The 15,872-nt window shown below is 48.2% G+C and overlaps 1 protein-coding gene across 3 annotated transcripts in view; it reads right to left on the bottom strand.

The window, feature by feature from the left end:
- The window catches only part of EXD3 (exonuclease 3'-5' domain containing 3), a 275,759-nt gene extending 263,891 nt beyond the window's left edge, over positions 1 to 11,868 (bottom strand). Inside the window, exon 1 of one of the 3 annotated variants that reach the window (XM_066580059.1) lies at positions 11,800 to 11,868. The gene's annotated coding sequence lies outside the window, so the exon portion shown is untranslated. Of the gene's footprint in view, positions 1 to 11,647; positions 11,672 to 11,691 lie in introns of those variants that run through there. The other 2 variants (XM_066580060.1, XM_066580061.1) reach the window with 2 other exon arrangements.
- Positions 11,869 to 15,872: the final 4,004 nt, after the last annotated feature.

Consider the following 15,872-nt stretch of genomic DNA (forward strand, 5'->3'; position numbering starts at 1 on the left):
ATGTACAAAAAAAAAATTGCATGAATGTGGGGGCATGCAGTGGATCTTAACCCTTTCCAATCCAATTTGTATCCTGGTTTTCCTAGGGGGGCTTACTCTTTTTCTGCCATTATACAACTGCGCTATCTGCTGGCTAAAGCCAGTACTGCATGAGGTGACACGTTGGATAGGCTCCGACAGCAGAGAGGCTGGCAATATTCAGTAAGAGAACCCCGGCAGATGTCTACCAATATCGGAGCTGTACAGCCTTAAATCATAATGTCTTTAGACGTCAGACAGTGGATTGGAAAGGGTTAAAGGGGTTGTCCCGCGGCGAAAGTGAAAATTTTTTTTTTTCACTTACCCCCACATTCTGCCCTGTTAAAAAGAAAGCATGGGTTAGTTTTTAAAAAGCACATTGCGCTTACCTGCATCAGCGTTCTGCAGCTTCTTCTTTTCTTCTTGTGAAGATGGCGCCGCTGGTCTTCTCCCACGGTGCACCGCGGGTCTTCTCCCATGGTGCACCGTGGATTTTCTTCTCCTTCCTTGCGTTCCATTGCCGATTCCAGCCTCCTGATTGACTGGAATCGGCACATGTGACGGGGCGGAGCCACGATGACGACGCGGTGAGCAGCTCTCTGGCACGAGCGGCCCCATTCACCAGCCAGAAGACCGGACTGCGCAAGCGCGTCTAATCGGGCGATTAGACGCTGAAATTAGACGGAGCCATGGCGACGGGGACGCCAGCAACGGAACAGGTAAGTGAATAACTTCTGTATGGCTCATAATTAATGCACAATGTACATTACAAAGTGCATTAATATGGCCATACGGAAGTGTATAGACCCACTTGCTATCGCGGGACAACCCCTTTAATACTCTGTTGTGCACATTGCCCACCTGCAGTGCATCGGGCACACACCTTACAGACCCCGCACTAAAATCCACATGCTGACTTCGTTCTGGATGTTCTGGCAGTAAGGCCTCTCACACATGGCGTCGGCGACATGCCGCCATTTTATTCGCAGCGTTTTGCCACGATTTTATCAGCATTTTCGAACGAAGGTTACTGCGTTCAACAGCGCTTTTTAATGTACCCCATCGTGACGGGTGACGAGATGCATTTATTTTTGCGCTTTTTAACACACATCATTGTGATGGGTGATGGGGTGTGTTAAAAAGCGCAAACACGTACATAAATAAGAGCACATGGCACTCGAAAATCAGGTCTGCGAGGCCCCATTGAAATACCTGGGAGCGTTGTACCATGACTACCACAGAATTCAAAATACCACGGCATCGCGCAAAAAAGTGCGCGGGTGAGAGTGGCCTAAGGACTCATTCACATGGGCAGATACAGTTTGGGTGCATGACATATGCAGCGTTTTAACATACTGGATCTATACGCGTTTATGCAATCCCACTGATTTTAATGGTCGCTTACAGACCATAATATCGGCCAAAATAGGAAATGCTGCGATTTGTTGTGAAAAACACACGTCTGAACACAATGCAAATCAATGGGGTTTCAGCTCACTGTATTACGAGCGTAAAAGATACGTGCCTAATTAAGAACGCAAATACACCCGTGTGAAAGAAGCCCGAGGACGAGTTGTCACATAGTAGAGTTTTTGCAGATTGTCAGCTACGTAATTTACAGTACATTGTAAGGGAATAGGACTTTAACAAAGCCCATTCACTCCCAGCTAATCCAATCCCCATCATGTTCTGGCAGTCATGGAAAAGCAGCAAGTTTTCACGGCGTATCTTATTCACTGGACTGCAAGGAGTGAAATTTACGGTGAAAGTCAGCGATAAAGTTACTTGCGCATTTCACTACGAAGTTTGGTGCAGGTTTAAATGCTGAAACTTTCCAATGTGTGTGCATCACCCTGAGCGCACCTACCCTGAGCGCACCTACCCTGAGCGCACCTACCCTGAGCGCACCTACCCTGAGCGCACCTACCCTGAGCGCACCTACCCTGAGCACACCTACCCCGAGCGCACCTACCCTGAGCGCACCTACCCTGAGCGCACCTACCCTGAGCGCACCTACCCTGAGCGCACCTACCCTGAGCGCACCTACCCTGAGCGCACCTACCCTGAGCGCACCTACCCTGAGCGCACCTACCCTGAGCACACCTACCTGAGCGCACCTACCCTGAGCGCACCTACCCTGAGCGCACCTACCCTGAGCGCACCTACCCTGAGCGCACGCTCACACCGCGGGGAGATCCATTTTAGATTCTTCCAATGACAATCTGACACTTCAACAGGCTGAACCTCAGCGTTCTGGTGCGAAAATCATGCCTATTCCTACAGATTTGTCCCCAGTTAATTGGCCAGTCCACATGCAGATTTTACACGGAAGCTGCGCCAACAATTCAGTAATGCAGAAAAATCTGTGACATATACCCTGTAGCAAGGATGCAATATAATGCTGATGTCACCACAGATTTGCGCGTGAATCCGTGGTAAGTTTCCACCTGACTCGCGTCCTCCCTCCTCACACAGCATTATGCTCTACTGAACCTTCATTCATTTCAATGGAGACTCTCGGTTTCAGCGCAGTATTGCAAGGTGTTTTTGACGCCCTACCTCGCCCATTGAAATGAACGGGGTGTGTTAAAAGCGCAGTTCAACAGGGTTTTCAACTATGCTTACTATGCCAATGGGAAGGGATAAATAAGTGGTGCCGTCATCGGCTTACTTTGTTACTGCGGGAGAGCGGCCCAACAGACTCCGCTGTCATAAGTATTTGTTATGGACGTGTTTTCGGCCTCTGGATACAATCATAATTGGTCCATTTTACTAACAAAAGCAAAAATCTTAAAAATGGTGAAGAATTGAAACAAAGTATGTTTGCAAGTTGCAGAACCTTTCTCTATACACGGATTCGGCTTTATATACATGAAACCATAAAAAGTAGGTCCAGAAAATAAAAGAGGAGGAGGGAGAACATGAAATAGCGGGGGCCCTAATTATCATCCCCCCCCTTCCCCCCCACCGGCCTGCAGACTATTCTGCATAGAAATAGCTCACATTCACTCCTGGAGGATCCCAAAAAATTATCTATAAAACCTATTTGTCTGCATTTTCTTCGCCCCAAAGACAATGAAAAACAAGGAAAGAAGCAACACGATCCGATATCACGCTCAAGTATCTGGACAGAAAATAGTCTCCTTTTGAGTGATCTCATCCCAAAAGACAGCCGTTGGCGAGAAATGATGAAGTCTTCATGCAGATGAAGGTAATTGCAGCGCAGAACGCTGCCATGTCACATTCCGATGCCGTAAGCAACAATTAAAGATACGCTCTAGTGAGGGAATGGAGGATCTGGCAACACAGTGGTTAGAAGCAGAGGCAGCTTCACTAACTGCCGTAATGGAGGCAATAAAACAACTTGGAAAGTGCTGAGGGAAAAAAAATCAAGTAGCAATTTAGTTTTTTTTCTTTAGAAACAGCACCACCCTTGTCAATGGTCGTGCCTGGTATTGCAGTGTAGACCCACTTGAGTTTTCTGATATTGTACAACTCCGGCAGTACTCCCCACCCCAATAAAAAATATGATCTGCAAATCTTGGCTTTTCAGCTAAAGCTACAGAGCATGCCGCATGTTGTAGTTTTATCCGTGGGTTGTAGGCCACTGTTCTAAAGTTCACAGATGTGGCTAGGTCACGCAAATTTAACTTAAAGAGGTATTTCCATCTTAAAAAAGCAATGACGCATTATTACGATACAGCATCATTTTACAATGGGTGGGGGGTGGGGGGGTCTGACTTCTGGGACCACCGCTTGCTGTAACACCAACTGTTGCCAACAGCACCAAGGTACAAGAAAAACTAAACCAGCACTGCAGACCCTTTAAACTGACAATTGTGGGGGCCCAGAGATCATAAAATGATGGCATATCATGATATCACTTTATAATAATATGGGAAAACTCCTTTAAAGGGGATGTTCCAAGAAAATCATTTATTACCTGTCCAAAGGAGAGGTGATAAATGATTGATGGCTGGGGATCCAACCACTGGGACCCTCAGGGCTCATGAGAGCAGCCCACCCTAACTCTCCATTAGCAATGGGATCGGCGGTGCACAAGTGTGACCATCACTCCATTAATGGTTTATGGGTCAGAGGGAGATTGAGGAGCGCATCAATCTCCACTGCAGCTCCATTCCCCATCTATTGAGTCAGCCGGGTGACGTGCTGATGATACTTCCTGGTACAGGTGGAGATCCCTGTGATGCACAGAAGTGAATGGAGAGGTGGTCATGCATATACCCCACTACTCCATCCACTAAGGCGGATCAGGATGTGCCATTCTCATGATCCCTGGAGATCCCAGAAGTCAACCAATAATCACCTCTCTTGTGGATAAGCAAATAAATGATTTTGGTGGGACATTCCATTTAAATACAATTACAAGGGCAGGATAAATTTATAACATCTGAGAACTGCAATGTTATGCTGTGTTCGCAGTTTGAAACTTCCATAGCAAATTCCATTAGAACTGACATGAAGAATAGCCTATTCTTCCCATGAAACCGGCAGAACTGTAGAAATAAAAAAATATGTAACAAAACAAACACAAATTTGCTACAAAACTGCGATTCCTGGCAACAAGGAATGCTACAATTACTACATGTAGTGCAAATAAAATAAAGCTACACACATGCTGTACAGTCAGTGACGGAAAGTTATCAAAGCTCCAAGTGTGCGGAGATGACAAAAACTACTTTCAGGTCTGCACTGCCCTCTAGTGGCAATTCTAGTAGTAGCAACAAAAGCAGAACAGTGGATACTGCAAAATACCAATGACCTAAATTAAAGATACATTATGAAACTAAAAACCGACCAGAATGTGACTTTCTTATCCCTGCTACAATTACTCTAGATGCAATCACACAGATCCATATTGCATTTGCAGACCTGCAATTTTTTATGTAAGCGATATGCATTTTGAGAGAAAAGTGCTTCACTTGGCTGCACACACCTGTAAAATGTACATGGAAGTCGCAGGTTGTTCTGATCGTTAAAAAAAAAGAAAGAAAAATCACCTCCCACTCCCATGAAACTCACATCTGCATGTAAATATAGGATTTTTTAACTCATAGGAAATAATGACAAGTTTTCTGCAGACTTGACACGCTGCAAGAAAACAAGCGCACGTGTAAATAGACCCATTTAATATTATAATTTTTTTACCGTGCGAGTCCCGTACATCTCACAGCGCACTGAAATCACCCGTATAAACGCACCCTTAGGGCGCCCACCCACTGGCGATTTTTTTTTCTTTGCGTTTTGCGTTTTTTCTCAAGAGCAATTAGAATTGAATGTACTCCTGTCCACTGGTGTTTTTTTTTGCGTTGCGTTGCGATTTTTAACATAGGAACTGTCAGTTGCATATGTGTCCTTATTTTTCTCCTAATGCACCCATGAAAGTCAATGGAAATTAATGGAAAAGCCGCGAAAACGCCGCAAAAAATGCGCGGAAAACGCGGTGTTTTTCACGCACGAAAATCGCAAACGCCAGTGGGTGGGCGCCTTTATAGGGAGTATTTACGCAGGCGATAATAATGCAGTTCTGGGAGATCGCGGGATGCACGGAGTTCGCTTGTTGAAATAACACGTTTTTAATGTGTAGATTTATGGGTGATTTTTCACTCACGCTGAAAGTTCGAAATCTCAAAATTGCGGCGTGTTTTATTTTTCCGTGAATCCCCCATTATTCCCTATGGATGCATGAACAATATCTTATCACATTGGCACGCCAGAGCAGCGTTTACCATTCCAACAATTGGAACAACAGATCTTTATCAGGCTCATGAAAAACGTGCGGGAAAAAAGCATCTGCAGCGATGGAGTCCGATGCGAACCGCAGGATAAAGGTATTGAGGAAAACTCCAAACAGATAAGAGTAAAAAGCAAAAACAAACAATCACAAAGCGTACAAGTCTGAAGTTGGCCGGACAGATGGGACCGACTACAATACACTGTGCTCAGACCGACCGGGGGACAGGAAAGGGAGCGAAGAGGACTCGAGTCTATAGAGCGATGCAAACATGACAGAAGCCGCCTCTACAGAAAAGCGCTGCTTGTCCCCAAAACGTTTTATAAAGGACGCCAACTGGATGGGATGTGGAGTCAATTTACTTGCACTCCGGTCACATACAAAGCTGCATTCAGAATCCCTCTGCCTCCCCATGCAGACACACAGCAGAATTGGTTTCTTACAAAAGCACCATAATGTAATCCTGCTGCTTTGCATTGTGGGACACGTAGTCTACAGTAAGCAATGTGCAGCATATGCAGAAGAAAAACAATCCCATCTCCCACAATGCACTGCACAGCTAACCCTTCTTTACATCAAAGGTCTTCGTAATGCCAGGGCTGCAGAATTTGTTACAATGTACCAGAGCTCTCTTTGTTTTGTAAAGAGCCATGAATAGGTTTACTGCCTGTTTCCATTCACTGACAGCAATGAGAAAATGTGAAAATATTGAAAAAATAAACTACAGTACTAGTACTACCTACAGTAGATATAACTGCAGCAAAGCCTCAGCTGTTACAAGTATTACAGGAAGGGGAAATACATGGCCCAGTGGAAGTGGAACAGCCATTTCCAGCTCCGTTCGGACATCGGGGGACTCGGTATAGCCCTTCCAATGCCCATGTCATCACTGCAGCCGGCCGTGACTGAAGTGGGCTACCTAATGGCTTGTTCAGCCGACTGTATTTGTGCAGTACATTATGTACGCAGGCCTTGCACACAACACGCTGTGAACACTCACTGAGGTCAGCGGGTTTGTTCACATGAGCGCATTATTTTACTCGGTCTTCGATGACGTGAAAAGATACATGTATGTCGTATTTCGGTGCATATTACGCACTGCAACAAGTCATGGGAGAGAACGGGCTGCACAAATACGCTGTGAATATGCAGGCAATGACACAAACCTGCTGCAGCCAACAACAGCGATCAGCACTTTCACCAACTGCTTGTTTGCTGACGGCTCAGGCCGACGTCAGCAGGGATACCCGCAGCCGCTGGCAGGGAGCGGGGAGAGGCCATTTTCGGTTGATCCTGCTATTTTACACCATGGGGACGGTGCGATGCCCTTTACATAACTCAGACAATGCCATGAAGTCTAGGCAGGTTTCCGGCTTCTGAATAGAAACAATAAGTGCTCTCATTCACTGACAGCAATCAGATCCATTAGTCTATGCAAATCACAGCAACAGTACACATTTCCTATCTGCCCTGGACTACTGGGTGAAAGCTCTTACCTTCACTGACACACTGTGACAAACGGCAACTCAGTAAGGCTGCCTTCACACTGGCGATAAAACTGTGCGATTTAGGCGCGACGCAAGAGTGAGCGAAAACGCAGAATTATGAAATCAAACATTTTCAGTGGTTTTATTCCCATTTGCGATGTTTTTACTGATGCGATGCGAAGTGGGAAAAAGATAAATAAATAATAAAAATTGCAACATGTCCCATCTTTCTATCTTTCTCCGTTTTTTTACCTCCCATGTTTCCCTATGGAGCCTCTGTTTTATCGCACCGCACAAACTTGCGATTTTCGTTAGAAACTCCTATTCTCTATCGCGAGAAAAATGCAAGCAGCAATGTTTTGGGAAGAAAAAGCCTCCCCAACGCTCAGACATCTCATGAGCAAAATTGCGATTGTGCGTTTTTCTTTCACGCGATATCGCTGCCTTTTTTTTACCGTGAAGGTCAATGGGACTTTTTAATGTTAAAAACGCATTGCACAAAAATGGCAAAGTTTGTGCTTTTTGTGCGATACGTTTTTAACATTAGAAAGTCTCATTGACATTAGCATAAAAAAAAAGGCAGCGATATCGCGTGAAAAAAAAATGCACAAGAAAAACACAAGTGTGCAAGAGCCCTAAGGCCCAATGTCCACGTGCAGAATGGAATTAAAACCACACGGGTGTCCCACACACGTGATCCGCGCCCATAGGGAATCATTGGACGCCCGCAGGTAATTAAATACCTGCGGACGTCATTTTTTCCTGGCGCACGGATCACATGCGCGGGAAAGCACCCGCAGCATGCTCCATTTCGTGCGGTTTTCCTGCACGGACGGCTCCCGCGGCTTCCATTTAAGTCTATGTAAGCCGTACCGGTCGCGTGGCACACCTGCATCTGTGCCGCAAAAATAAAAATGTGCACGGCACGCTGCAGGCGCGCCAAGCACATCCGCCGCCCAAAGAAAGAAGATCTGGCTGCGACGGAGGGGAGACCCGCAACGTCTGAACAGGTAAGTATATCGAATTACTTGGCCTGATGCCTGCAGGAAAGGGAGGGACCCGCTGCGGGATTCTGCATAGGGAATCTATGCAGGCCTGAATTTCCCCCATGGTAATGAGGCCTCAGAGTTGGGAAACTTCCGAAGGCGCTTTAGAAAACCATTGAATGGAATGTGATTGGCTGCTATAGGTGACCGCTTGATTTTTCCCTTGCACTTGTGTGCTTGAATGTTCCACTTCATGTGGCACAAGATGAGGTGCTCGCCACTTAGTGCCAGGCATACTGAAGGCCTGGATCTTGCCACTACTCCAAGCACCAATAACAGTAATCATAGACATACACGCCTGCTCAGCCGCACAAGGTCCCTGAGGGTAAGTGGGTCAGCCAGCCGAAGAGTCCGGCAGCGGCATGCCACCACTGCAGATACCAGGGCTGACTGGTTTTGCTGCATGCCAGATTAGCAGACTACAGACTCGCATGCCTGCAGACGCTACAAAGCTGAGAGGCCAACAGGGGAAGACCTAGTAAAGTAGATGGTGTTTGGGCAGGCGGGTTATGCTGCGTTAACACAGAACAAGTGAAACTCAGTCATTCTATGTTACCGCGAGCCAACGGCCAACGAGAATCATTCGCTTTATGTTCGTCATTCGCTTTCAGCCAGCATAAACACCAGCGCCGGCTCGGGCACTCACCGTGCAGTTTAAACACTGCTCATTCATAGGAATGTGAAACACTGAACGATTAGTGAATGAGAACTGCAAGTGTAAACAGACAGCACAGTGCAGAGGCGAGTGGAGTGGCAGCAGAAGGAGGAATTGGAAAATCTTTTTCTGGGTCCCGTCCAGGAGGGCCAGTTAACTGACCAATGTAAACACAAGCTCAAAAATCTGAGGGTGAGGCTGCATTCCAACAGATGAGTGCGATATCGGGCCAAGAAACTCACCAATATAGCGTTTGCCAACGTGCGTGTTTCACGCCGATGCAAGACGTTTTTGATTCAAACGCACTTTCCATCACTTCCGTGAACTTGCGATCCTCAGGCGTGTTTCAGGAGCGTCAAAGGATCACAAGTGCTTCCCATTGATTTCAATGCGAATCATCGCCCTCACACCCACATCGCACGGCATGCGAATGCCATAACAATGTCTTTTAAGCTCCCATTGAGAACAATGGGCGAGAACGTCCAAAGATGGAACATGCTGAGATGTGTGAGGGGGGAAACAATAAATAAATCGCTCGTGTGAAGAAGTCCGTTGAAAAGAATGGAGTTCATATTTGTGCGAGTTTTTCGCGTCTCACTGCGCACCAAATGTACACGAGATTCTTGCCCGTGTGAATAAGCCCTAAGTCAGGTATGGACCCCAGTGACTCGGGCCCACTGCCCGGACTAATGTAAGCTAGGCCTAAGGATATGCGAGAAGCTGGAAGAGCAGTGAGGGATTTGCTAGAGTAATAAGTGTGGCGTCGTCAAGGACCTCATTCTTGGCATATGAGCTGCTGCAGTCATGGGCTCCATGTATGGTTCTTCCCAAGAGCCCCATCCACTAGACTCTATGCGGCACCATACGGACCGCTACAGCTAATCATGCTACTCACACGCGTGTTCTTTCACATACCCCCATAGCCGCTGCCCGTTGTCACAGATGTGACCAGCTCCTGTAATATACGGGATCTGTGAATATCGGACAGTACGCAAAAAAGTGTCCGTCTGCCAACTGATGGGAGCTACAGCAGGGTTTCTCGGGCGCAACTTACACATGGCTGCCCAAAACGGCCCAAGACCGAGGCAGTAATCTGATATACCCGCTGACATGAGGCAGACTGAACTGCAGCCGCACTGCCGGATCCCCGAAGCTGAACACTTACAGCGCTGCGCCTGGGAGATGTGTGGGCAGCCGACTACAAAGGGATCATCCGGGGAGCTCGTCGGTGAAAATATACGCACATTCTGAGGTGTAATATATGTATATCATGTAACGCGGCAGCACAATACGGCAGGCCTCATAGCTGGGGAATTTACCGACAGCGCCCGCCATCGGCAGCGACAATCTGATCGATCCTTTAAAGTAATGCCCAAAAACTAGAAGAAATAGAGTCGGTAACAGGCCGGCGACGGAGGGCGCAGGGCTCAGCGGCAGGCCGGCGGCGGAGGGCGCGGGGCTCAGCGGCAGGCCGGCGACGGAGGGCGCGGGGCTCAGCGGCAGGCCGGCGACGGAGGGCGCGGGGCTCAGCGGCAGGCCGGCGACGGAGGGCGCGGGGCTCAGCGGCAGGCCGGCGACGGAGGGCGCGGGGCTCAGCGGCAGGCCGGCGGCGGAGGGCGCGGGGCTCAGCGGCAGGCCGGCGGCGGAGGGCGCGGGGCTCAGTGGCAGGCCGGCGGCGAAGGGCGCGGGGCTCAGCGGCAGGCCGGCGGCGAAGGGCGCGGGGCTCAGCGGCAGGCCGGCGGCGGAGGGCGCGGGGCTCCGCGGCAGGTCGGCGGCGGAGGGCGCGGGGCTCAGCGGCAGGTCGGCGGCGGAGGGCGCGGGGCTCAGCGGCAGGCCGGCGGCGGGGGGGCTCACCGGCAGGCCGGCGGCGGGGGGGCTCAGCGGCAGGCCAACGGCGGGGGGCTCACCGGCAGGCCGGCGGCGGGGGGCTCACTGGCAGCGGAGGGCGCAGGGCTCACCGGCAGCGGAGGGCGCAGGGCTCACCGGCCGCGGGAGGCACAGGGCTCACCGGCAGGCCGGCCGCGGGCACAACGATGGCAGCCATATTGGTTTTCATCGAACTTTCCCAGAAACAGATAGAAGTGAGACATGTCTGATAACTAACGGTACATTAATGGTGCCTCTGACACGGAGCACGAAGATGGTGGATCTGTGGGCACACAGTTGTGTACGGCGCACTTGTATCTCCCACGCGGGGAGCACGCACATGCGTTGTATGCGCCGGCAGACGCTGCTGTGAGGGTGGCTTTACCTGGCACAACCCGCTGCCCGGAGGGATCCTTCTAGTACTTTCCACAGCGACTTGCTAGCGGGCGAACAAGTGTTATTCGTGGACTTTAGCGCAGCAATTCTGGTTCAGTTTTGCGTCCGCTGAAGCGCAGATCTAACGGAAAAGATGGTGGCGAGACGTTGACAAACGATAACTAACCTGCGACTATTCTCATGTGAGCAGGAATGAAGCAACACACATTCTCAAGCGTCACCCGGTCAGCGGCCATGATTACACAGGACAACGGTCGTCTGCATTCGCTCAACCAGTCAGACAACAGTTGTCACGCGTAAAACCACTCATATGAATGGGTATTCTTTGCAATGGGGCGCCGGTCATATGAGGAAATGCAAACCTGAGGTAAAACATTCCTAAAAACAGCAAACCTGAGGTAAAACATTCCTAAAATGACTAAACCTGAGGTAAAACGACACAGCCTGGTGCACACATGCAGGAAGTACCTGAGGAGGCGTCCTCCTCGCCACATTACTCGGGTATTCTATACTATCCTCCCGCTCTCCATGGCCTGAGGGGCTCGGGGACCATCCATCACTCCGTCACATACTCACTCTGCAGCTAATCAGCCTCTTTCGTCTATAGCCGCCTCACACGTTGCTTTTCCTCACCCGGAACCTTTCTCTTGACTACTTTGTACCGCACGGACAGTTTTTAATGAGGGACGCACACCGGAGGGAGACTTCCTGTTGTTCGTTTCTATGGTAACAAGATGCAATATAAAGTCTAATTTCTTCGCTATTTTAATGTGTAATTTCCCCGGTTTGCTGATAAATGTATTTGTATTATATTCCCATAACTGGGTTCATTACATCTGCGTGTATGGAGTTCAGATGCTGTGGAACTACAAGTACCATGTAAACCATTAGCAAATGAGTAGCTAATAAAATTTTCCGTTCCATGTGACGACTCTTTGCCGCTTCGCAGACATCAGAATTACGCCACTTTTGGGATAATGTATTTTAGCTCGGTATCCGGTCCGAGTTTTGTGGACCGTAATATGGCGCTAATGTAAATCTATGTATCTATTCACTCGGTATATTTTTCACAACCACTTTTTAAAAACAGCATGACCTATTTTTTCCGGTTTTGCCTCCATATTGGTAAATCATTTTCTGTTGGGCAAATATAAATCAGAATTTGTCCAGTAAAAAATATAACCGACACGGAAAATACAGCGCGGTCCTGATGATGCACAGTGTGCCGCCATCGGACGACTGATCCGTATTACGGAAGTGTTATAATGTGGCCTCAGGCTCAGGAACATGGCGACGTTGGCTGCGTCATACATAGTAACAGAGTCATGACCAAAGATGGCTGACGGCTCCGGTGCACTCGCACTCGCATTGTGGTCAGTGGGGACGCAAGCTGCCGTGACCCGCAGATCAGCAGTTCATCCGACCTCACTGGAGTGTTTTGTGATTTGCACGTCACAACTGCAACAAACGGGGCATCGCGCTGCGCACCAATGACTTCACTGAGGATGCAAGGTCGCAGGGCTACACAGCAAAGTCACCATGTAGTACCAAGACCTAATAAACACACATTAGCGCACTCTCACATCGGCTGTGGTCACAGCTAACGCTTGCGATTTACCGCTAATTGCTTAACTGCATCTGGATTCAGAATTTCAGCCGGGCAATTATCACTAAACTGCGAGCAGCAGCCGCACTGAGCACCGTTATATCCGATAACACTCACTCATTGTCAGGAAGATGGAATATACATATATACTCGCATCCGCTGTTGTACCGCCTCTAGCTTGGATACAATATGTGATATGGGCGGGCATGGAGGCTCGAGTACCCTGTTGTACCGCCTCTAGCTTGGATACAAGATGTGATACGGGAGGCATGGAGGCTCTAGTACCCTGTTGTACCGCCTCTAGCTTGGAAACAAGGTGTGGTACTGTCGGCATGGAGGTTCTAGTGTCCTGTTGTACCGCCTCTAGTTTGGATACGAGATGTGATACGGGCGGGTATGGAGGCTCTAGTACTCTATTGCACCACCTCTAGCTTGGATACAACAGTCCTAAGCAATGAATGGATCGCAGCACACTTGTCACCTGTCAAACTGCAGGGAAGATATTCCTCTCCAGGGGGTGCTCGCTCTTGCAGGTCCTGGATCCTGGACCGTGTTCCAATAGCGAAAAAAGAGTAAGCAAGAGCAGCACTCAGGGGTTGATTCCAAAAAACCAAAACTTTATTGCCCACAACGTTTCAACTCTTGCTCAGAGAGTCTTTGTCAAGTGCTCTTGACAAAGACTCTCTGAGCAAGAGTTGAAACGTTGTGGGCAATAAAGTTTTGGTTTTTTGGAATCAACCCCTGAGTGCTGCTCTTGCTTACTCTTTTTTCGCTAGCTTGGATACAAGATGTGGTACAGTCAGGCATGGAGGATCTAGTACCCTGTTAGGCCATGTCTAGCTTGGATACAAGATGTGATACAGCTGGGCACGAAGGCTCTAGTATCCTGTTGTACCACCTCTAGCTTGGATACCAGATGTGGTACAGTCAGGCATGGAGGCTCTAGTACCCTGTTGTACTGCCTCTAGCTTGGATACAAGATGTGATAGGGGCAGGCATGGAGGCTCTAGTACCCTGTTGTCCCACCTCTAGCTTGGATACAAGATGTGATACGGGCAGTCATGGAGGCTCTAGTACCCTGTTGTACCACCTCTAGCTTCGATACAAGATGTGATACTGGGGGCACTGAGGCTCTAGTACCCTGTTGTACTGCCTCTAGCTTGGATACAAAATGTGGTACAGTCGGGCATGGAGGATCTAGTCCCCTGTTGTACTACCTCTAGCTTGGATACAAGATGTGATATGGGCAGGCATGGAGGCATACAGGCTCCATATGGTATCCTGCAGCATATTGCTGCACATTTCCTTGATGTTAAGAAGGTTAGAAATGAGCCCTTTTTCCTAGTGGATTGGAAGGGTTACGGACTGGAGGAGAGGTCATGGGAGCCATCTGAGAACATCAACGCCCCACATCGGATTCAGGACTTTCTGTGAAGAACTGGCAGGAGGGGAAGGGGGCGTAAGAGGGAGGTACTGTTAGGTGCACTGTTCAGACACAATCCTCTGCTTCTGTGTCTGGTAGGCGAGGGCGTTGTCCTGCTCTCGCTGTTCACTGAGCTTATATTTATTCTCTTCCAGCACTCTTATGGTTAATTGCTTCTGGGTCTCCTGCTCAGCTGATGTACCTTTTCTAATCACCTCCCTATATAGCTGCCCTGGGCCTTTCAGACAGTGCTGTAGTGTTGTTGTGTGATTCGTGTCCATAACTCCACGTTTAGCCGCTGCTCCGGCTGTTACATTGTTACCTTGTTCTGTGTCCTCCGCTCATGTATCCTGCTGTCTGTTATCCTTGTGAGTCTGCTTCTCTCTTTATCCTTGTCAGTCTGTACCTCCTTTGTTCCTGTACGCCCCAGTATTGTTCTATCACTTTTTTTATAGAGTGAGTCAGTCGGCGGCTAGAAGAAGACCGTGGGGTCGTCCTTATTGGGACGAGTGCTCCACTTATAGGCAGGGTTTTCCCTCTCCTGGCTATTAGTTCAGGGCAAGATACTTTCCCTAGTGTCCATCTGCATACAGGGTTTGTACATCCGGTATTTTACTTCCCACGCTGCGGTCGCCTGTTAGCTGTGCTGGACTGGATCATAGCCGGTTGACACAGTGGCTGCACGTCCACAGGCGTTACACTTACATTATTAATTTAATTTAATTTATAGGGAATGCCAAAAAGGGGGGGATTCTTTTTAGGGAGTCAATTTTATTTTTTTTTGCGATGGGGATTATAGGCGTAGCCATGTGTCCTATAAGAGGATTGGGGCTACAATGAGGGTATTGCTGAACACAGAAGAATTAGTGCTATAAAATTTGGGATGCGTCTCCCCAGTTTTTCCTGCTTGAAACAAAGAAAACTGTCATAAAAGGGACAAATTTGTGAAAAAAGTTAAGTTGTATTTATTTTTCACTTGCTTTATAATAATTTTAAAAAAATGTGGGGCCAGAATGCTGTTCAGTACATCCCTAGATAAATGAGCTTAGGGGTCTTGATTTCATAATTGGGTCACTTGTGGGGGCGTTCTATTATTTTGGCAGTTTAATGGCTCTACAAGCGTGCAATGGGGCCTGGAATATATTCAAATCAAATGTTTGTTCCCTCCATTATAGACCTAGCTATATGTCCTATAAGAAGATTGGGGCTACAACGGGTATGTTTCTGAACACAGGACAAACAGGGGGATCCATTTTGGAGTGCAAGTCTTCATTCATAGGTGTGCTGTACAAAAAAAACTGTTTTTAAAATGACACAATTGCCAAAAAAGTGAAAATCGTAATTTTTTTCCTTCTTCTTTGCTTAAATTTATTCAAAAACTGTGAGGTCAAACTTCGCAATATACCCCTAGATGAATTCGTTAAGGGGGTCTAGTTTTCAAAATGGGGTCATTTGTTGGGGTTCTCTATCGTTTTAGTCGCTCAATGGCTCTACAAATGGGCAATGGGGGCTAAAACGCCTTCAAGCAAAATTTCTGTTCTGAAAGCCACCGGCTGCTCCTTTCATTTTGGGCCCCGTTGTGCCTACAGACAATATTAGAGCCACAATGGGTATATTTCT

Source organism: Eleutherodactylus coqui, chromosome 10, assembly GCF_035609145.1.
Source record: "Eleutherodactylus coqui strain aEleCoq1 chromosome 10, aEleCoq1.hap1, whole genome shotgun sequence".
Lineage (NCBI taxonomy): Eukaryota > Metazoa > Chordata > Amphibia > Anura > Eleutherodactylidae > Eleutherodactylus > Eleutherodactylus coqui.